The 24102-nt window shown below is 41.8% G+C and overlaps 1 protein-coding gene and 1 long non-coding RNA gene across 5 annotated transcripts in view; both read right to left on the bottom strand.

The window, feature by feature from the left end:
* GGPS1 (geranylgeranyl diphosphate synthase 1) overlaps positions 1-24102 on the bottom strand; it is a 63658-nt gene that overhangs the window by 28666 nt on the left and 10890 nt on the right. The gene's annotated exons all lie outside the window — the stretch shown is intronic.
* Positions 180-22451, bottom strand: LOC122459417. Its single transcript, XR_006280115.1, has 7 exons — positions 22280-22451; positions 20558-20700; positions 8624-8900; positions 7244-7783; positions 2357-2359; positions 452-456; positions 180-194 (listed from the first exon to the last, which is right to left on the bottom strand). It is a non-coding gene; the product is annotated as an uncharacterized LOC122459417 (long non-coding RNA).

Here is a 24102-nt window from a genome sequence, read left to right as displayed (position 1 = left end):
TTAACATTATTTAATACTGTAGTACTTTTTACATCTTCAATGCATTATTATGACTCTATAGTTCTGAGAGTCAACTAACGGTCAACCCTCTCCCTCAAAAACGAACAGGTTGTCACAGGTACACCAAACTCCTTCCAATATTTGTATTTAAAAAAAAAAAAAAACCACATTACACCAAAAACCAAGCAGCTAGGCTACAGAGGGAAGTGAAAGTATAAGGATATGTGGACTAGAACCTGCGACTGCCAATGTTCCACTGTGAGGTCATGTGGAGCCACTGCCAGGGAGCACTATGGATCACAGGTGCCACAGGAAGTACCACACAAGGAACCCAGGAGTGACAGTACCCTGCAGATCTCTGAGTGGCCAAGTGCCCTATTTAATCTTGGAGGGTGTCCAAGGAAGTGGTCTGGGCAACTACACAGACTTTTGGCCTACTGCAATTTCAGACCTCACCTCATCCCCCTCTCCTACCCCAGACTGACTGACTATGAACCTGACTCTTGCCTCCTGACTCCATTCTGGAGTACGACTCTGACCCTGGCTCTAGCAATTCCTCCGACCCCTGCTCACCGACTACCATCCCTGATATGCGGATCCTGGCTGAGCTGTAACTGCTAGGCCAGACTTCCTATGCCCCAGTTCTCTACAGAATGCAATTTCAAAGTCAACACATCCTGCTGGCTGTGTCCAGTCTAAGCTTTTTCTGAAAAATCACCTAACTCTACTGGTAATAAGGAGCAGAAGACTAGTGTGAACTGGCCATTAATAATGGTGAAAAGACCACTCCAAAAGCGGTGACCAATAGTTTAGTGCTTCTACTGTGGCTTGTCCCAGTGGAGAGGATCTAATGCAAGATTTTTCAGGTATGGCTCACAGCAAACAAGATCATAGTGTTTTCAGAAACATGGTGACAACCCTAGGTAACTTTCATACCAAGAAAGAGCAGTTGGAGGTGGGGTAACATGTAGTTTTCTCCCACATATGCAGCTTCCACACTGTCATGCTTAGCAAGACCTCCCTGTTGCCAATGCAATTTTCACCCTTTCTTTCTTAAGAAATGGTAACTAACTTGGCACCATCTACGCAACTTCCAACCTACTGTTCCAAAAGAAAGTTAAAAACTCCCTCGGCTAAGCATACACTACTACAGAGCTGGAAAGTTCAGATTTGGGGACCGGGGGTAAAGAAGTAGACTTCAAAGAAAGGGATAAGAGTACCCGCAATGGGAAATAAAATGGGTGTATGCCTTTTTTGATTTATGATACAAAGCCTCAAGTTGGTTTTTAATGTTTTTAAATTAGAAGAGGCTCAGGTCTTGTCCATCATGTCTCCTCCTTTCCCACACCCACCAAAAAAAGATGAGAGAAACCATGCAAGTGAGGTATGATTGAGAAAAGATGTCTAAGAATTTATCATCACTCTCAACTGAAGAAAGATATAGACTGAAGGTCTCAGAAAAAAGCATACAAGTCCATAGCGAAACATCCAAGCCTCCTTTACATAAAATTTAGTGTCATTCTGCGTATGTAAACAACATAAAAATTGCAAAGTCAAACACATGCCAGAATTAAGATTGCCTGTGCAACCTTAATTTGGCCCCTTTATGCATAAGAGTACAGTCTAACTACATACACTCCATCCCTTGCCTCATTCAGTGCTCAGAATGGATCTGCTTTGGAGATGAATCATGGTGGTGTAGCACAGGAGACTCGTCTGTAGGACCCCTACCTCATTCGAGGAAGTCAGGTGTGTATCTGTTGTGGTAACTGGAACAGGAAGGCCTAAGCCTACGCACAACTAAGGTCCAACCCCCTCAATTGAGGCTGTTAAAATGCCAGTAGGAAAGATCAGACTGCTCAGGCATCAGAGAAACAATCATGGACACCAAAGATTGGTCCAAGAAGGGGGCCAGATGCACGCTGGAGGAGTGGGCCCATAAGATGTTAAAATGGGAACTGTAAATCTGATCCAGCAGGGAGTGGGAAACAGATGATTGAAGTGCGTGTGTTGCATGAGTGGGTTCTCTGAGGCCTTCTCAATTTAGAGACTCCAGAGAATGGGTAAGCATTGTCCCGCTTTGCTACCAGAGTCTCCTTGGCAAGGTCCAGCAGCTGGACCATCTCCTGGGGTGTGGAAGTAGGAACAGCAATAGTCCCTCCTCCCCCTTTTTAAGAAGGGAGGGATTTGCTAGGCCTGTGACTCGCTTTTGCCACACTTGCCTCCATTCCCCATCACCAGTATCCAATCCTCATTGGTGTTTGGAGAGTGGGCTCACAAGGCAAGGGTGATCAGATGGGGACCAGAGGAATGAGGGATAGGAAGACGGAAAGGGCAGTCTCCCCTCAAGATGGACTGGCTCCCTGACATTGCTTCAACTCAACCTTCTGAGTACCCCTCCTGATTTAACAGCCGAGTGGTCTGTCAGCTAAGTTGGGTGCAACTACCCCAGATCCAGGCTGGATTTGATTTAAAAATCAAAATTTAAACTGTGATTTAAATCATGAGTCAGGAAGACTCAATTGAATCATGGATTTCTACATGGAAGTGCATTCTTGTTGGTTATAACCTTAATACATATTCTTCACAACTCAGATGTAGGTTTCATTTTTAGAAGGTACACACTATACATTTTTAAAATGATTTTGAAGGCTTTTCAGATTAGTTTTACAGCTGTATCAGAAAATTAATGATTGTTTGATTTCATTTACCAAAGGTAACGGAAGCAGATATTTATGAAGACATTGGGAGGTGAATGATCTCCAATTCAACAGGTTAATAATGAATATTTGGAGGAGGACATCACCAGACAGACAGTTAAATTGTTTTATTTAAATAAAAACAACAACGTTATGTATTCTGGATTTTTTTCTTGAACAGCAAACAATATTTTAACAAAATAAGCATATGAATTTTTGAATTTAGTTAAACATTAAAGTATTTTAAAAATCAGGGTTGTTTTTGTTAATTTTTTTTTTTTTAAACTAAAACAGTTAATGATGTTTTTTTTTTTAAACCCAAGAATTAAAACAGACAGTCAGCCAGGTCAACATGAGAAACTTCAAATATTGGCTTTTGCAGCTAACTCAGCCATCTTCACCTTCATTTTCCTGTTTGTTCATAATCTGGAAAAGAAAAACAAGCTTTCCTGCTTTTTCAGGACCTAAACAATTTCTCAAATTTGGAATGAATTAGTCCAAAGGAAGAAAATATTCTTTCTATGCCAGCAGAAGAAGCTACTATTGTTAAAAGGTGAGATCATCATTTCAACAGTCTCTGAATCCCAAGCGTTTAAGGGACTTCCACCAGTTCAGTGGTGGAACTTTCTTTATAATATCAGCAAACATATTTCTTGAATGGTTCACCCTTAGCTCTGAAGTTTATTACAGTAGGCATTATGAAGGAATGATTGCTGGATGTCCATGTCATAGCCAACTCCTCTTCTTCTGCAGTTAAGGTTTGACTCTGATACAGAGTATCGAGAATATCTGCAAGAAAATGAGCTGGAGATAGTGATTGTCCCAGTCTTTTTTTAAAATGTTTGTAATTTAACTCTGTCATTGCATATTTTTTTTTTTTTTTTTTTTTTAAAGAACTCACTTGGTTCCTTCCAAATTTCAACAGCGTCAGCAATAAAACAAAAAGAAAAAGGAGTACCTGTGGCACCTTAGAGACTAACAAATTTATTTGAGCATAAGCTTTCTTGAGCTACAGCTCACTTCATTGGATGCATTTGCTGGAAAATACAGTGGGGATATATATATATATATATATATCCACACACACACACACACACACACACACACACCCACCCACCATGAAACAATGGGTTTTTATCATACACACTGTAAGGAGAGTGATCACTTAAGATGAGCCATCACCAGCAGCGGGGGGGGGGGGGGGGGGAGGAGGAAAACCTTTCATGGTGACAAGCAAGGTAGGCTATTTCCAGCAGTTAACAAGAACATCTGAGGAACAGTGGGGGGGTGGGAGAAATGACATGGGGAAATAGTTTTACTTTGTGTAATGACTCATCCATTCCCAGTCTCCTTTCAAGCCTAAGTTAATTGTATCCAGTTTGCAAATTAATTCCAATTCAGCAGTCTCTCGTTGGAGTCTGTTTTTGAAGCTTTTTTTGTTGAAGGATAGCCACCTCAGGTCTGTAATCGAGTGACCGGAGAGATTGAAGTGTTCTCCAACTGGTTTTTGAATGTTGGATTTGTGTCCATTTATTCTTTTACGTAGAGACTGTCCAGTTTGACCAATGTACATGGCAGAGGGGCCTTGCTGGCACATATCACATTGGTAGATGAGCAGGTGAACGAGCCTCTGATAGTGTGGCTGATGTGATTAGGCCCTATGATGGTGTCCCCTGAATAGATATGTGGACAGAGTTGGCAACGGGCTTTGTTGCAAGGATAGGTTCCTGAGTTAGTGGTTCTGTTGTGTGGTTGCTGGTGAGTATTTGCTTCAGGTTGGGGGGCTGTCTGTAAGCAAGGACTGGCCTGTCTCCCAAGATCTGTGAGAGTGATGGGTCGTCCTTCAGGATAGGTTGTAGATCCTTGATGCGTTGGAGAGGTTTTAGTTGGGGGCTGAAGGTGATGGCTAGTGGCGTTCTGTTATTTTCTTTGTTGGGCCTGTCCTGGAGTAGGTGACTTCTGGGTACTCTTCTGGCTCTGTCAATCTGTTTCTTCACTTCAGCAGGTGGGTATTGTAGTTGTAGGAATGCATGATAGAGATCTTGTAGATGTTTGTCTGTCTGAGGGGTTGGAGCAAACGCGGTTGTATCGTAGAGCTTGGCTGTAGACAATGGATCGTGTGGTATGATCTGGATGAAAGCTAGAGGCGTGTAGGTCGGAATAGCGGTCAGTAGGTTTCCGATATAGGGTGGTGTTTATGTGACCATCGCTTATTAGCACCGTAGTGTCCAGGAAGTGGATAAATAAATAAATAAAATAAATAAAAAATAGCAATAAAACCGCTATTTCCCTGCATTTTGTCCCAGGCTTCAGAAGTAGGCTTCAGGGAACCCAGCAAGTGTTCAACATTTCTCTTAAGCCCAATGTTGAGAACTCTATGACAAAATCGTGAAAAAATAAATGGCACTGTCACAGCCAAACTGTCATCCGATTAGGCCAGTTCTTGATATAGTGCTCAAAACAGTCCACTACAGAGTTCCATCGCATGTCTTGTGGGAGAGTTAGCTAACTTCTGCAAAGTGGTTGTTCCGGAAGTATTTTGCAATTTCAACAACATTAGCCTTTATTTCTGGAACACTGAAGTCTTTGGCTAGGAGGTGCATCAAATGAGCACTGCAACCGTATGTTAGTAGCTTAGGACTCTTCTAAATTTCTTCTCATCTTTGATACTTTTGCAGCATTGTCTGTAACCAACCTGCGTACCAGACATTTGAATTTTTTCCCCAAGTTTGTTATAGCTTTTACTGCTACTTCTTGTAAGTATTCTGCTGTGTGTGTGCATTTCCTGATGTATCAATTGTTTCTGTAAGGAAGACATTCCCTTCTGTTGTTACACAAGCACAAACAGGATTATTGTGGACATTGCTCCACCCATCATGACTCAGGTTAACAATTTCACCCTCTAGACCTTTTGCACACTGCTCAATTCTTCTTCACATACTTTATCCAGCAATTTGCCTGTAACACCTGCTCTGTTGGGTGGACTGTATTCTGGTCTAAATGACGGAACCATGTTAATGAAGTGGGGGTTCTCAATCATACGGAAAGGAGAGCTTATTGCATAAACAAACCAGGCAATTTTTTCATCAATTACCTCTTTTTGTAATCTGATGGTTCTTATCACAAATTTATCTGGTTTTTTTTTTTTGGATGGAGTTTTCCTTTTTGTTACAATTGACATACTGTGGCTATGTGACATATATGATGTGACTGAAACACTATCCCTGGCAGATCACCATCTTTTTCTATAGGTTCAGAGTTATCTTGAAGGTTCATAGTCTTCAGAATCCTGTATATTGACGATGGATTCTCCTAAACAAAATAAGTAAATGCAATTATTTAATTATTATTACCATACTGTTCATTTAGTATTACTCATTGCGTTGACTGACACTCAGTACTACTTTAGAGGTGAAATTGTAAAAGAAAGATCTGCCTATTTCAGCTATTTATTTTTTATCATAACTGCATCTAAAATGATAGTACCATAGAGTAACTATATTTTTTGCTCAAACATGAGAATTCAAGAATGGCCAAGAAGGAAGACAGACCGTCCTTAAGAAAGACGTATGAAACAAAAAATAGGTTTACCAACCTGAAGATCCTGCATGTTCAGACATGTTCCTTTCATCATCTTCAAAGCAATTTTCTCCTGAGAAGGAACACTTCTCATAATGTTGTTTCATTCGGACAACCAGGGCTTGCATTTCTTTGTTGCACTGTTGGCATTTTACACACATGCAGGTCTTTACCCACAGGTAGAGGAACTTCATTAAAAATATTCCCAAATTGGGTCTCTTACAGCCTGTTACCATTATAGGTTTTCCCTTTGAGAGAATGGTATGGTAGATCCCAAATCAATGAAGGTTACACTCAAAGACCACTAGACTTCTGGAATATGCTGCTCAAACTGTTTCACATTTATCTCCAGACTTCTTCTCTGTCTGGATCTATTTGTCCAAATCTTCTATTCACTGAACTTTTTGAAACTTTGCACTTTTAGAGAGAGGTAAGGTATTGACTCTGTGTACACAAATTTGCAGAGGGACAATAGGGTTGAGGTCTGCAATTTCTCGCCTCTATATATTTTAAAACATTTTTGCTGTTAACAAGCATGTTATCTCTGGAGACACAAAACCAGAGTTTGAGAACTGCAAAACTAAGCATCTCTGATGGTATCCTCTAGACTGAGCTCTGAGTCCCATTGGGTAGATAGAAAGATTAACTTAAATAATCTATACAGAAGCCACTGGAACCCCATAAAATTGGGTCCTTAATCCATGAACTATTGGACCTCATTTACAAAATTTTTCTTAAGCATTATATGAATATATTCTCATATGACAGAATTAGAATTTGTAAACCCTATTCCATGAGGAGAAATTTTTGGGCTATAATGTATCTTTAGATAAATTTTCCTCAAATAAAAAAAAATCCAGTTTTGATTAAAAAAAAGCATTGATTTTTATCCACTCTGCCCAGTGCCTAAGTTGGATTTGTCAGAGACATGGGAGGAGGGAGAACCCACCACCAGTGACCCTCACTGCTTGAAGGGCCAGCACACTCCTGGACGTTAGGGGTGCCCAGCATCCTTTGTCAGGCCAAGGCAGGGGTGGCCAACCTGAGCCTGAGAAGGAGCCAGAATTTACCAATGTACATTGCCAAAGAGCCACAGTAGTACGTCAGCAGCCCCCCGCCCTCCAAATCAACTCCCCCAACCCGCTCCCAACATCTCCCACCCATCGGCAGCCCTGGCGATTGGCTCCGCTTCCTTCCTCCCTATCAGCTGTTTCATGGCGTGCAGGAGGCGGGGGGCAGGGGGGGAGAGGAGCAGCAAGGGCACTGCAGGCTCAGGGGAGGGGGCAGGAAGGAATAGAGTGGGGGTAGGGCCCGTGGCAGAGCCAGGAGTTGAGCAGTGAGCACCCCCCAGAACACTGGAAAGTTGGCACCTGTAGCTCCAGTCCTTGTATAGGCGCTTTCTCCAGGAGCCGCATATTAACTTCTGAAGAGCCGCCTGGGCTCCGGAGCCACAGGTTGGCCACCCCTGGGCCAAGGGACAGTTACCTCCAGACATGCCCCAAAGCCTGGCAGGGGAAAAAAAAAAAAACAAAAAACAGTGCAGTGAATGAATCCAGTAGAGGAAGCCTGGATAGAGTATTACAAAAGACCCCTCCAGATTCCCTCTGCCACTCACTACCAGTAGTACCTGGGAGGATTACTTGCCAGTGGAACAAAGGCATGCAACAGAGGATGGGATCCTTGCAACCCAGGGGGAGGGGAGTACTGGGAGAGGTGTCTTCCCAGGGATGCAAGAGGAAGCTAAAAAGGTAGCACTGAGGAGGAAGGACAGGACAGAACTGAGGGCCACCCTTACAGCCAGATCCTCTAAGGACTTCAGAGGGACAAAGAGGCCCCCCACCCAAAATGCCTTTCTCCACAACCTTGTGGACTGCCCGAGATGAAGGCAGTGGGGGGGGCATAGTAGTGGTAGTGGTGAATGGAGGAACAACGGATGGCGATGGGTCAGTAGTCAACTAGGTACATGCCTAGGGGTGAACGGCAGATGCTCCCACAGCTGGTAAAAGGGACAATGGGGTTGAGGTGGGTGGGAGATGTGTTAGCAGCATCCACTGCAGATTTGTGGGTAGAGCTTGTTCTTCCCCTGGCCCTCCTTGCTGATTGAGGCGACTCTGCCAGTGGTGATGGTTTAGCAGGAGAGTCCCTGCCTGTGCCTTCTGCTACAGGAAGTGCTGATGGTGTTGGCAGAGCTGTTAATAGCCATGGGTAGGGCCCTACAAAATTTATGGACCATTATGGTTAATTTCATAGTATTAGGATTTGAAAATTGGTAAAATTTCATGTTTTCAGATTTTAAATCTGAAATTTCACAGTGTTGTAATGGGGAGGGGGGAGGAGTCCCAAACCTGTTGCAGGGTGGGTGTGTGAGAGCATGCACATGTGCAAGCATCATAGGATTGCCACCCTCACTTCTGGGCTCAAAGGCAGCAACTGCAGAGCTTCCTGCAGCCATAGGAGGTTCCTGGAGGTGGAGGCGAGTGATCTCTTCCATGTTGTTGGAAATGCCCCAGCCAGGGGCTCCTTGAGGCTAATCTTGGCTGGCTTGGGAGAAACAAGACTCTGCAGACGCATGGGGAGGGGTCACTGTACAGAGTGCATCCCCCTTCCAGATGCAATTAGCAGCTTATTTTGGTAAAATAAAGAAAAGTCATGTGAACTTGAAAGAATGGATTGATTGACGGACACTTTACAGCAACAAACTACGCTCAGGGCTCAACTCCCTGATTGGTAGATACAGGCATCTGGAGACTGCTTTGTAGGGTAGAGAGCTCAACTGGTAGCCTCAAACTTGAGAGTCACAGCCTTAAGTTAACAAAAATATGTGAAAAAAAGTTCTGGTTTCAAAGGTCTTTGATTGAATGTCAGCATGGAGCATCCAGCAACTGTCTTTCTTCATTCTCTGTCTCTGTACTGAAAGCACCTGCTGGCGTTTAGACACTGCTCTCTCTGCATCCACAGTTTGTTGGAATTGTCAGACAACCCTGAGCTAGCCTTGCAGGATGGGGGATTCTGCCGAGTTCCAAAACTGTAGCACAGGCAAGCTACAGTCTGCTTCTTTTGCAATTTTTTTTTTTTTTTTTTTGGTAAGTAGGCATCTCCAGCCTACAATTCTTATCAAAGCCAGGAATTTCGTTAAGTGAGGTTAAATACACCATCAACAGATACATTTGTGCAGGGTCAAAAATACACACTGCTTTTAGGAACCCTACTGCAGGTTGTGAAACTTCTGAGCCATTTTTGCTACATTGCTTGACTCTTCTCCGTAGTAGTAGTATTGTTTGAGCTTCTTTGCCATGCAAGAACACACTTGCTGAGCACTGGCATTTAACTCAGCATTGTCAGAACAGTTTTCATTTGACTGTGCTTCAGCCCAGAACAGTATGTACATCCATTACTTTGTTGTATGCTTGGTAGATTGTGACATGTCGAGATTCAAACCAAATGATTAAGTCCATGAGTCCTGTGGCTTTCTTGGCAACAAACTGAACATCCTCTTTCAGCTGAGCATCATTTAGAAGGGTTGACAGTTTTGTTAAAACCTGTGTTTTTGGTGTCAGTATCAGCTCTTCTGAGAAGAGCTCAGACTAGTACTTCAGGTGAGCTGCATGGTACCGTGCAGGCCAAAACTGAATTCCAACGAGTAATTACTGGCTCTGGGAGAAGTGCAATTTTTTGTTCCCCAATTTCAGTCATGTTTGCAATGTGCTGCCTGTATTGAAGTTTGAGGTTAGGGCAGTTTTAAATTAAATATTTTTTTTAATGCAGCTGACCAGTTTATTACCTTTATCAAACTTGCATCTCCACAGCTCACTGACAGAAGAAATATATGTGCATTACATGTAATATGGACAGCATTTGGCATTAGACCTCCGAGAACCAATTTGAAAGACTGTCACAAGCTGCATTGTCACTTATGAAAGCAGATACTTTGTCAAAGTTCGCACTGTATTTTGAAACTGTTAATTATCGCTTGAGAAACTAGTGTAGTTAACAGCACCCAAATAAATGCAGTCTGTGAGCACTGTTAGCTCTCTTGTCTATACATCTTTGGCCTTGTCAGAAATTAAAAAAAAACAAACAAAAACCAAACAACATGCAGTACATAGTTGTCTTGCTCATCTGTGAGCTCATCTGAAATAATTACAAAAGACTCACATGAGTTAATTTGACTTAATCTCCTCAAAATGTGTAGCAAAAGCCTTTGGAAGGTAGATCTGTCATAGCTTATTTGCAGTTGGTAAGCAACCAACATTTTGTACATTGTCATACTAACTCATGCAGCTTTGGGTGATCAAGTTGTTCCAACCATATATTAACACTTGCAAATGCATGCACAAGTTCCATTCTAGCTAAATGATGGGTCTCAGAGCTCTATCATTTTCTTAAAAAAAGATTTTTTAAAAACCTTTTTGTTTACCAGCAATGCAATATCTGCAGCCCTCTTTTTGCTTTGATGGGTTTCTGAGTAAGTGGCACTGAACTGTTGCCCAATGTGTGATCCAGTGAAACATTTGCAGCTTATACAAAATAGTTTGGCTTCCAAATTCTTTAACACGATCCACTGCAGTAATCTTTGAGGTTTCTGATTTACTTTTAACACTCATTTTACAGTAATTGCATGTCTTCTAGTAGGCAGTCAACTGAGATCACATACTACAATACCTCCCCAACATCCATATCTACCAATCAGTGAGTTGAGCCCCGAGTGTGATTTTCTACTGTGAAGTGTCAATCAAAAAATTCTGTCAAGTGCCTCACCTTTCTATTAAAATAAGCCAATAATTGCATCTAGAAGGGAGGGAAGTTCCCTGTACAATGTCCCCTCCCCAGGCAGCTGCAAAGGGAACAGGACAGGAGGTGAATGGGGATGAAGGGGTGTGGAGCTATCTGCAGCCAGGAGAGATACCCAAGAGCAGTTCTGCAGAGAAAGAGGAAGTCCTGTCCTGTCCTGTCCCAGCTCTGCCTGGATTAAGCAGGTAGGAGCCCTCTGCTTGGGCGCTCCCAGCAGCACAGGGAAGGTCAGACGCACCTCCTGGTGCCTCCTCCAGCTGCAGGAACCTTTGGGGCTGCTGTCCAGCCCCAGAGTGTCCAGCGGCAAGGGGAGGCACCCAGAAGAGGGTCTGATCTCCCCCCCAAATACTTGTGGCTGTACAGGGGTTGGACAATTCCTGTCCCTCCCCAGCCCAGATGGAGCTAGGAACCACCTTTGCTGGGGCACCCCAGCACCAGGGGGAGATCCAATTTCAAGGTCCAGGACGCGTTTCACGGCCATGAAATTGGTAGGGCCCTAGCCATGGGGCAGCTGGAGAAGAATGTCAACCTACCTTGGCTAAGGTGGCCAGGGATTTCCCCCCCTTCGCTCAGTCTCTCCCACCAGATAGACGAAGGTGCCAGAGCAGAAGCCTCACCCATTGCTGGGGTCCACCAAGCAACGGTGGTAAGAACAGCTACTGGAGTATGTGTGTGTGTGGGGGGGGGGGGGGGGAGGAGAATATAAAAAAAAGGGGGTGAAGGTAGGGAAGAGAGATCTTACCCACTCCTCTCAATGGGGCTGCACATGCGGGGACGAGAGAACTAATGGAAACTAGAAGGAATAATCAAACACATGAAAGGGAGAATGGGGATTTACAGTCAGCACTGGAGAGGAAAAAAAATCCAGCTCTTTGAGCTGCACTGTAGAGGGTGTATAAGTAAGTTGAGGGGGTGCAATAAATGGTGAGATACACAAGGGCAGGGAATGCACATGGGGAGAGTGAGGCCAGCTGAGGTAGTAGGCAACAAAGAGCAAGGGAATAGCTCAGACAATGAAATGTGGGAGAGGGAACAACAAGGGGGACTATGATGTGGTGGGGGAGATCAGGAGCAGTGAACCACGGGGTAGGGACAGGGGGATTGACTTGTGGACAGGCAGGGGGAGAAGAGGGCCCATTAGCCCAACAGAGGGAGGGAAATCTGAGGAGGAGCACATGTGCACCCACGTGAGCTTGCCTAGTATGTTACTGCAGCCCAGGGCAAGCGAAGACAGGCAGGTGGTGAGCAGACTCAATGTGGGAGTAGACAGAGGGGTCCAACATACCTCCTCCTGCCCTCCCAGCAGCAACAGCAAGCAGCCTCTTCCTCCAGCAGCAATGGGAAAAGGAAGTCCATCCAGAGTGACAAGCGCATCATGTCACTTTTCACAGGTGGTCACTAATTTTGTGTGTCCAACTTGATACTTTAGAATCTTACTCGCAGGAGTTTTGGCACACACAGCTGCAAATGAAGTCAATGGAGCTGTGCTTTGAACGCAAAATGCCATATAATACTATGTACTCCAAAAACTTCAGGTCTGCGTCTCAAACTGGGCACTCAAGTTTAGTGGATACTGTTAAACTTAAGCTTTCTGTGCTTCAACTCCCCCTTTGTAAAATGGGGATACTATAACTCCCTTTCCCCATCCCGCTCTCACAGGGAAACTAAATTGATCAATGTATGTGAAGCACTCAGCTCTTCCATGGTGCTTAATCAGTGTAAGAGCCCACAATGACATAATTCTGTTCTGGAAGAAGGGTTTGAATAATGTGCTGTAAATGAAAGACCTAGAGTCACATATGAAACAATAAAAGGAGTACTTGTGGCACCTTAGAGACTAACTAAGGTGCCACAAGTACTCCTTTTCTTTTTGCGAATACAGACTAACACGGCTGCTACTCTGAAACCTGTCAATATGAAACAATGAAAACAAGAAGATACATGTCCAATGTGGTGTTCAGCATCATCCTGTTCACTAAGTCAGGCAATCACATGTAGGAGAAGCAGCATGTTCAGTGTGCACAGAATCTTTGGCGATTTTAGCAGCTAAAAATCTTAAGGCATCTATGAGCACGTTTAAACAGGTTTTCCCAAAGGCTTCTAACTTGGTCAAGTTTGGGTGGCTTGTCAGAGGATCAGTAAGAGGCACATTCCTGACACAAAAGCCATCCACCAGCCAAATTTTAAGTCCCTGCTCCAAAGCATGTGGACATTAGAGCTTATCAAAAAAAAAAAAAAATCAGAATTTTTTGAAATGGTAGAAAAGCATATTTTTCCTTAGCCTTTTTCACAAACAGGCGAGTTGTTTTGGCTGTAATTTTCAAAAAACTTAAGCCTGAAGTACACAACTTCATCCCAAATAGCTTAAGTTTGGACAAAAAATAAGCAATTGAGAACAGTCTTATAATGGGAAGGGTTGGGCAACTTTAGGTAGGGGCTAGTAGCCCCACCATAAGTAGATCCCCATAGAAGTAGATCTGATATTTTCAAAATCCTTCACAAAAATAAAATAAATAAATAGGTACAATATCAAAGGTTAGGAAGACTAAAAAGTTGTCAAGAGCACTTCTGCAGTATGTTACATTTACTTTGTAGTCTGGAAGCCAGTGATGATGCCAAGGGGTAGCTGGCACCTCCCTCTCACCCAAAAATATTTTTTACCCCTTCTGCCTGAAGAAGTAGAATAGTAAGGGAACAAACCGCCTCTGCTGCTGTGGTATATGAAGCATGAGTGTGGAAGTGATTAGCAAAATACAAACAGGTACTTCCTTACTTCAGAACAGGAGATTGCTGCTGAAATGCACAGCCTACAGGACACACAACATCTGAAGTGAGATTTAAACGGATGACCATTCCTTTGTCCCTGCTTGGTTGGGGAATATCTCTGAAGGCTATGACACTGCAATTCACAGACAGATACCTTGTCTTCCTCTCCCCACCCCAGCAAACAGAAGTCAGAGGAGTTAGCTGGGAGAGATGCTGCTCTCAGCCTGGCCAGATCCCTTAGGTACTGGGCCAGGCCTGGGGCAGTCCACATGCAGGGGGGCAGGTGCAGTTACACCCCCCCCCCCCAAACTGTCCAAAACAGTAGCTTGCAAGAGGAGCCTGGGACCCACCTGTGAGACTCATTTCTATACACAAAACTAAAGAGTCAAGCAAGTGATCACTGACAATTTCAGAACTTTTCTGAAAGCAAAACGCAGAGAAAAGGAGCTACTCTAAAATTTGCTTAGACTCACCTTCAACTTCAGAAAAAGGCCTAACTTTGGAAAAGCCAGTAGAGAGCACTCCATCAACATAACCTCTGAACTCTATGTCTACACTACAGCTGGGATCAACTCTCTGAAATTGATCCACTGGTGGATTTAGTGGGTCTAGTGAAGACCTGCCAAAAACAGCAGATTGCTTTTCAGCTGACCCCTGTACTCTACCCCCAACGAGAAGAGTAAGGTAAATCGACCCCGCATAGTGTAGACCCCGCGGTAACTCGACCAAAGGTACGTCAACTCCAGCTAGGTTATTCACATAGCGTAGGTTGACTTACCGCAATAGTGGAGATATAAACTTAGATAATGACAAAGGTTGTATCTTAAAAGAATCAGAAGTAGAATGTTCAGCATCAGATTCACCACCAGATGAAGACAACGTGGAAGGAAATGATTGGGTAACATGGTGAACAGAAGCTGAAACGGAGCCCAGCTGATAACAAGGTAATCCCAGGGAATAAGATTCCACCAGGACCAAGTGATATTGTGCAAGTTGTATCTGATGGCCCAAAGCAACCACACTTAAGATCTTATCTGCAAATACAATACAAAAATGAGTGTAAGCAGTTTCAAAAGAGCAGCTTGGTTTATGTTCACGGATTGAATATAGCAAAATACCAAATGCAGCTTACTGCTTCCCATGCAGTTTCCCCTCCCGCCCCCCCAATCTCCACTGTGTTAGAAAAATCTGTGTTGATCTGTGTGGTAATGGCTTCAACAATGGAAAAAAGCTCTGGCAAAGGATACAGGATTCTAACATGAAAATGGAATCACAAGAGCTGTCAAGTGGTATAGGTAGACTTCATTGAGTCACAAATTACTGACCCACATTTGCTTTACTGCAAGAGAACTGCATGTATATCAAAGTTGTGGCAGATGTACTGCAACTAACTGCAGTCTGGGGGATTGCTGAAAAAGAGAAAGCAGCAACGACAAGGGCAACTTCCTCGAGCTCCCAATGCTAACAGCCAAATACAATGATGTGTTAAAGAAAACAAAGTGAACCATGCAATGCAAAATACACTCATTCATCAATACAATATGAAATAATTCAACATTTCTGACATTATATTTGAATGCATAAGCGAAGAAGTGAAAGAGGCTAATATTTTCTCTATATTGGTTGACAAATTAAGAATGTTAGCAAAGCAGTTGAGTTGAGATTTTATTTGCATAGCATTATATGACAGATTTTTTGGTTTCCATCCTGCCAAGTCACTTGATGCAAAATTTTTAAATATGGGACCTCCACATTATCAGTGTGGTATTTATATACAGAACTGCATTTCTCAGACTTACGATGGTGCCAATGGTATGAATGGAAATTTTAGTGTACAAGTTCCTACGGGAAGTAGTACGGCAAACAGTACACATTAACTGTTTCAACCACAGGCTCAAATTATTACTGATGTATGCAAAGAAAACAAAAACATTGAATTCTCCCATCCTGGATCAGATATACTCACTAAATTCACAGCCTTTCAAAAGAAAGCACAACCCAAAGTTTCAGAATTGAAGTTGTGACACTCAATGGGCATGACAAGTTTCTGCTTGTAATGCTGTGGGAAAAAAAAGACAGTTTAATCCATTCTTGTGTCACTAGCTGTATCAAGAGGTGACAGGGCAGCAGATGCACAAGGTGTTAGTTCAGACTGACTATTGTCCTCCCTTGGATGTGAAAGAAAATTCAATTTCTTAAAAGTTAGCTGCTTGCAAATAGTCAGGTGAGTGCGACTTGTCTCAGGCATGCTTATCTGTGAACACTTGTATCAGTGAATTTCTGAACATGAATGATCTGGAAGAGGCGTCTGATGAAATATGGAATCAAGTCATTACAATTGCTTAAGAAAATGATTTCAAGCTGCCTGAAGTTTGGGGAGTACACAGCTATGTATTAAAGTTGCCTACACCCTCAAGAATACATTTTGTCTGAAGTATCAAGTGAAGAATAATCCCTTCTAGATAAAGAAGGCTTCAAGGTCAAACTTTTGCCAATGCTCGATCAAATAATTGGAGAACTTTAAAAAAAAAAAAAAAAAAAAAGAAGAGGAGAAGAAGATTTTCTGAAAATAAATCTGTTCTTGTTGGTGTCAGGTGCCTTAATCCAAAGTATGAAAACTATGACTTTCTAAAATTAAAGCCATTTCGAGAACACTTCGGATGCGATATAGACAGTGTGGAGACAGAGGTAAGACTCTTGCCAAAACTAAATGAATGCTATCTAGAGAAGGGAAGACTTACAAGACTGACCGTTTGTTGCAGCTATTAATTTTTGGAATAAATACAAACTTGCCTTCCACAAACTACACAAATTATGTGTGATTGGTGGGTTTATTCCTCTGTCAAGTGCTGCCTGTGAAAGAATATTCTCATGCCTTCCAGGCGTGAAAGATTACCTGAGGAACTGCATGACAAGTGACCGGCTAAGGGACCTGGCTACTAAAAAACAAAGTTGAAGTCTCGAACTGAAGAGAGCTGTTGACAGATTTGCTGCTGCTCACCACAGGCTCATTAAGCTTAAGAAGGTAAATAAACTGTCAAACATTTATCCCCATTCTATAAAGTGTGTGTAATAAAGTCCTTGCTCCCCCAATAATGGTTCGTCACCCCTTTGCTCCCCTAACTAGTTATACTAGAGTTGCCCCTGCTGGAGGCATGTGTAATTCTGTGGATATGTTAATGATAGAAAGGTAAAAGATGTCATTTGATTGGTTTAAAAAAAAAAAAAAAAAAGAAAACCAAAAACCAACAATGTCATCCCATAGGCTGGCGGGAAGAATGAGACCTGCAGCTCCCCACTGCAGGTCGTTCAGTTGGAAATTTTGATAATACAAGGTCATTGGAAATGGACTAACTGCAGTTTCATTTGCAAGCCCTTTCTCCCACAAACACAATGGTACTAAACATGACAAACCTAGAACAATTCCATAGATATAGATGAGAAAATGTTTATGAAAGTTTTTTAAATTATACTTTAATGCAGGCACAAAATATACAGTTAAACTATGGCCCTCAACTGACAGTATTGTGTTATCAGTTAATCCTCAGAACACGATATCAGTTTTTTTGTTTTGTTTTTTTAAAAAGATTACTATAATGGAAAGAGTGCTTTAAGTTTATTTTGTATCAGTAAAAAAAAAAGCAATTCAGTGTACTGATCTTCATCTTAGTATATTATGCTAAAAGCTGTCATGAGACACTGGTTAAAATGTCAGCATCCAGCCAGAAATTAGTAGAATCCATCCACAAACAGTATGCAGAGTTACATAAACATATATTTCATAATTACAATGCTAAAATAATTTAAAATTCCCTATCTTTACTTTGGTCTTGATAATTTTTAATCATCACTGGGAAGATGGAATACTGACTAATAGCTGAATCTTTAAAGAATACCACTCCAAAGGAACTGGTTAAAAACCAATGCTCAGTGGCACATCATATGCTATAACAAGCACAACCACAAACTGAATTTGGAAGGTTGGAGAAGAAGTACACTGAGCATTCGGGAAAAAGTCAAAGATGTCAGGAAAGTGCTAGCTGTGAGTGAGACTTGCCTTATACTAGGTCTTATGGCACGAGTTTCAAGAATACCTGCTTCCTGAAGGCAACCATTAAGCACACTTTCAACATGTGTAACAGGTGAGAAACAGCATGAAGCTGTCACTCTTAGGAATTAATTGTTAAACCAACAGCCATTTGTAATGGTAGATTACACATGTCACAGTTGTCATATACCCATACATGCATCCTGCCAACCACAACTCCTTGCCTCACTGATTGCTCTGGTCACTCAGAAAAATAGTTACTGACGAGGGGGGCATTTATACCTATCAACTGGGCAAGTTATCAAATAATGGAATGACACTGGGTGATTGAGTGCATGCAAAATTACCCTCCTTCCTCAGGCATACACGAGTCTTTGACAATGGACTGATCACACCATTTATGTACGAAATACCATGAGCTCACAAATAAATCCTTCAGCTAATCAACTGCTCTTATGCAAAGACCAGATGCGCACTAGCCTGCATACGTTTGGCCAGCAACCTACTTTGTACAGAAATTTGCAGTGCGGACAAAGATCAGTATGATGTTTTAGCAGTGGTGCCCTGATGACTACTTTGATGAATAATGTTTTCAATCCTCCACATCAAGGCTGCCTTCCCTAGGATTAGCCAAAAATCAATGTGTTTATGTAACCAATGCACTGCTGTGTTCAAGTGTAACTTTAAAAATCAACTTTTTTTTTTTTAAAGTTTCTCAAATATCTATATAATTGTTCTAGATTTGTCATATTTGGTACCAAGGGGTTTATGGGAGAAAGTGCTTTTGAATGAGACTCCTCTGAACCCATTTCCGACAACACTTATCAAAATTTTCACCAGCCGGAGGATGCGAACCTGGGAGGAGTAGGGGGAACTCTTTCCCCCTCCATGTCACAAAGGAGGACACCATGGAAATGACTATTCTGTAACTTTTACAGGTCAAATGACAAATCCTTTTCCTTCCTATCCCTCGCCCATGGAATGAGGTTTTACTATACTATGCTCCCAGACTACTGTTATGTCAGTGTGTTCTACAGAGTACAAGTGGAATAATATATACACATAATTAAAAAACAAAACAAAACACATACTTGATCAGACCTGCAGTCCACTTAATCCTGTATTCTGCATTGGCCAGGTCCAGATGCTTCAGAGAAAGATGCAAGAAACCAGATAAAAGTGGGACCAGCTGCACCTCATGAAGATCTCAACCTAGTCTCTAGTATTTAGAGACAAACCCTGAGCCATGAGGTTCTCTCTTCCAGAACTCTAAAAGGAGAGAAACTAAAGATCTCTGGATATTCTGGTTACCCATAAAATTGTCCAAAACTAATATGAAACCTTCTTGTCCTCAGTGACATCCTGTGGCTATGAGTTTCACAGTAATTACATACCAAGTGAGAAAGCATTTCCTTATTATAGAAAGTGTCACATTTCAATTTCATTGAATGCCCATTTGTTTTATGAGACCAGGACCTTCTGTTCTCCTGATCTACCTTCTCTAGATTTGTTATATCAATTGTAGTCTAAGGTACATAATCCCCGATTTTTCAGTCTTTATGCAAGAGGTTTTCCATACCCCTAATCATTCTCATTAAACTTTCTTTGATCGCCCTCCTTTAAGATGCACTGACCAGCACTGCCAAAGAATTCTAGATAAGGGCATCAACTACTGATTTATAGTGCTATTATATTTTCAGAATTGTTTTTCATCCCATTCCTTATACATCTTGACATTGCCTTTTTGATTGCAGCTGCACATTGATCAGAAATCTTTATTGAGCTGTCCATAATGTCAAGTTTCTTTCCTGACTGGATACCGTTTAGAACTCTCTAAGGTACGCGAGTAATATTCCACATGCTCCTAAGAGTGCATTACTTTGCATTTATCAACATCTAAAACTTCATCTGCTGCTAAGTTGCCCATTCAGCTAGCTTAGTTAGGGTCCCTCTGAAGTGTTCTCTGGACTTGACTAACCTAAATAACTCATCTGAAAAAGGTTTTCTACCTCACCATTCTTTCCAGAAGATGATTAAAGTGTATGGTAACACAAAAGAAAGGAGGCAGCAAAGCAGATGCATAAACAGAGCTGTGACACTCTGCCTGCTTCTTTCATGCTACAGTAGAACCTCAGAGTTATGGACACCTCGGGAATGGAGGTTGTTCGTAACTCTGAACAAGACACTATGTGATGCTCCTCAGGGCAGACTGCTTGGAGCAAGGGCTCACAGCTCTGCAGGGCTGCCTGGCAAGTGGGAGTGGGCAAAGGCAGCTGGTTCTAGCCCCCTGGGCTGCAAGGGTGATGAGGCACCCTGGGGCACTGCAGCATCAGTGGGTGCACAGTGCAGGCTGTGGCCCTTTAAAACTGAGCCGCTCCTCTAGAGTATAGCGTGCAAGCAGGAGTTCGGGCTTCAGTAGCTTACATTCCAGGCCAGGTTTCAGTAGCAACTCGGGAAGTTTCTTTCCCAGGCTCTGAGCTTGCAAGCTTGTCCCCCTTCCAGCCAGTGGGGGAGAGAGGGGAAAACAGCGTTCACCACCCCTTACCTGTAAGCGGCTGCTGTGGCAAGTATGGGGTGGGGATACAGCCCAGATGTGCCTACCTTTAAGATGCAATACAGGCACAATGCAGTACAGTATTTGCTGGTTTGTTTTTTGTCTCTTCTGATAGCTTACTTCAGGTTCCTCAAGGTGTCCGGTTGACCGGTCAGTCTGTATCTTTGAGGTTCTACTATACTCTGCTCATGTCACTGATAAAACCATGCATCTCTTCCATAGATAGAGGATTTCAGTCTGGGATGGATCAATCCCTCATCTTTCTAAAGTACAGAATATGCTTAAGTTTTAAAAACAAATTACTAGTAATGTCCCCTACAGACCTCAGTCATAGCCAAGACCATATGCCCCTCCACACAGAGCAGGATAAAAGAAGATGTTGTTATATCTGTTTACACTCTAGATGACCCATTAGAGTTTTCTTTTGGAACAGCGTTCTGTCAATCTCAAAAGTATTATAATGATAATAAAGGAGATCAGCAAAATGGTCAGTTTCATAGCCAAAAATGTACAGGGTGAAGAGACATCACAGTAGAACCTCAGCGTTATGAACACCTTGGAAATGGAGGCCATTGGTAACTCTGAAAATGTTCAGAACTCTGAACAAAAAATTATGTTTCTTTCAAAAAAAGTTTATAACTGAACATTGACTTAATACAGCTTTGAAACTTTACTAAGAAAAATGCTGCTTTAACCATCTTAATTTAAAATGAAAGAAGCACAGAAAGTTATCTTACCTTGTCAAGTTTAAAAAGTTTTGTTCTTAAAGACTAAATTTAAGTTTAAAAACCACAGTACACCACTGTATTTGCTTTTTTGTCTCTACTGCTGCCTGACTGCATACTTCCAGTTCCAAATGAGGTGCATGGTTGACCAATTACAGTTTGTAACTCTGGTGTTCGTAACTGAGGTTCTACTGTACGTTTTAAAACTATTTAAAAATTGAGCTACATTTACAAGTTAATTTTTAAAAGAACTTTTTCTAGAGCCATTTTTGCTGGCCATTTCTGATTTCTCTTTAGGTTGCTGAACTCCCATTACTGAGTTTCTGATAAACTAAGCTTCAACTACTACAAACAGTGTATACATTAGCAAAAAGTTAGTTCATCTTCAGTATTTTAACATGTAATACATTAATGACCTTCTGGTCATAAGGAAAATAACTATTAAGGGTGGGAAGGAAGCTACGTTTCCTTTTACCTGGGAGAGGGGGCAAGTAGTGGGTGGTTCATTTGTCGGAACCACTGGCAGCTATGGGGGCAGGGGTGGGGGGGAACCAAAGAAGAGGAGAAGCATGCTTTGAAATACCATAAAGTCATTCTGATTTACTTCCCAATGGGAGATACTGTATCATTAGAAGTCAGGGGATTTCCCCTTAGGCTGGAGCAAGGAGCATTACTGGCAATTTCTCTTCTCCTTCCCCACTTCAACCAGAAATAGTTGATAGTCACATTGGAATTATATGTGGCACACAGATTATAACTGCTGCAGTCGTAACAATTAAAGTTCACCACAACCAAAGGAAAGTTTCACTACAAGACCCTACCTACGTCAGATATTTGGCATGCTAAAGGACCATCTGTACCCAGAGTATGCCTATTAATGCCACCTGACCACATCTAAAATTTCTTCCAAGCGTGCATAGGCATTCACATAATCTTCATTAGACTTACTTTTAGTCTTCAAGAGTTCACAGTACAAATTGGATGGAAGTCACTGCTGTAGTGCGCTAACAGTTTTACTATTTCCTTCCTGTATGGGACTAGTCACTGCTTTGGTGGCTTCTCAGATTTATTTTCTACACTTCACTGCTCATGGATGAAAGCTACCGAAGCCACTTACCTGTACACAAGGCACAACATATGCTATGCTGTTGATTGTGAGTTATTGTCCTAATGATCAGCTTCCTTCTGCCTGAAGCGTTACCACATCTCAGGGGAGGCCCTCCTCTGAGCATACTACCAGCTGGCCTGAGACCAATACAAAACCCTTGGCCAACCATCTGGGGAGATTAAGTGACCTAGAACAGTGGAAATTGGTTCAAAGGAAAATTCTGGCGTATTACCAACTGTTTAAGCAGCATGTTGAAAAGGGCATAACTGAGAAACCAACAGTACAGAGAGATCAAAAGGTCCAAATACACCAAGGCACAGGTCAATAGTAGGCTCAGGGTTGACCATGTCCATTTCACAAGAGCTGGACCAAGTCTTTAGCACTTTCCCTTTCACCAACCAGACTATATAGGACCAGTGGCTCTTAACCTTTCCAGACTGTTTTACTCCTTTCAGGAGTCTGATTTCTCTTGTAACCCCCAAGTTTTACCTCACTTAAGACTTATTTGCTTACAAAATCAGATATGAAAATAAAAAAAAAGTGTCAGCACACTTACTGAAAAAATATTGCTCTCTCATTTTTACCATATACAAATAAAATTTACATTTCAGTATATATAAACAAATTCTAAGAAATTTTAGTTTGTACTGACTTTGCTAGTGTTTTTTATGTAGCCTATTGTAAAACTTGGGCTGTCGATTAATTGCAGTTAACTCACGCGATTAACAAAAAAAATTAAAAAATTGCAATTAATAGCAGTTTTAATTGCATTGTTAAATAGAATACCAATTGAAATTTATTAAACATTTTGGATGTTTTTCTACATTTTCAAATATACTGATTTCAATTACAACGCAGAATATAAAGTATACACTGCTCACTTATTATTTGATTACAAATATTTGCACTGTAAAAACAACAGTATTTTTCAGTTCACCTCATACAAATACTATAGTGCCATCTCTTTATGGTGAAAGTTCAATTTACAAATGTAGGAGTTTTTTTTTGTTACATAACTGCACTCAAATAAAAGAGTCATACTTCTCATTCAGCCACTCAGACAAACAAGTTTGTTTACATTTACAGGCGATAATGCTGTCCATTTCTTATTCACGTCACCTGAAAGTGGGAACAGGCATTCCTATGGGACTTTTGTAGCCGGCATTGCTAGGTATTTACGTGCCAGATACGCTAAACATTCATATGCTCCTTCATGCTTCAGCCACCATCCAGAGGACATGCTTCCATGCTGATGATGCTTGTTTAATAAATAATGTGTTAAATTTGTAACTGAACTCCTTAGGGGAAAATTGTATGTCTCTGGCTCTGTTTTACCTGCATTCTGACATATCGTCCGAGACTACTGTAACACGAAATATGACTCAGCACATGCTGTTCATTTTAAAGAACACTTTCACTGCAGATTAGACAAAACGCAAAGAAGGTACCAATGTGAGAGTTCTAAAGATAGCTACAGCACTCGACCCAACGTTTAATAATCTGAAGCACCTTCCAAAATCTGAGAGGGACAAGGTGTGGAGCATGCTCCACATGTCTTAGAAGAGCAACATTCCAATGCAGAAACTACAGAACCCAAAACACCAAAAAAGAAAATCAACTTTCTGCTGGTGGCATCTAATGTTCAGATGATGAAAATGAACGTGCGTCAGTCTGCACTGCTTTGGATTGTTATAGAGAAGAACCCATCATCAGCATGGACACGTCCTCTGGAATGGTGACTGAAACATGAAGGCACATATGAATCTTTAGCGCATCTGGAACGTAAATATTTTGTGATGCCGACTACAACAGGCCAGGGGAACACCTTCTTT

This window comes from Dermochelys coriacea, chromosome 3 (assembly GCF_009764565.3).
Source record: "Dermochelys coriacea isolate rDerCor1 chromosome 3, rDerCor1.pri.v4, whole genome shotgun sequence".
In the NCBI taxonomy this organism is placed as follows: domain Eukaryota; kingdom Metazoa; phylum Chordata; order Testudines; family Dermochelyidae; genus Dermochelys; species Dermochelys coriacea.
This window is presented reverse-complemented; position numbering and strand designations above follow the sequence as displayed.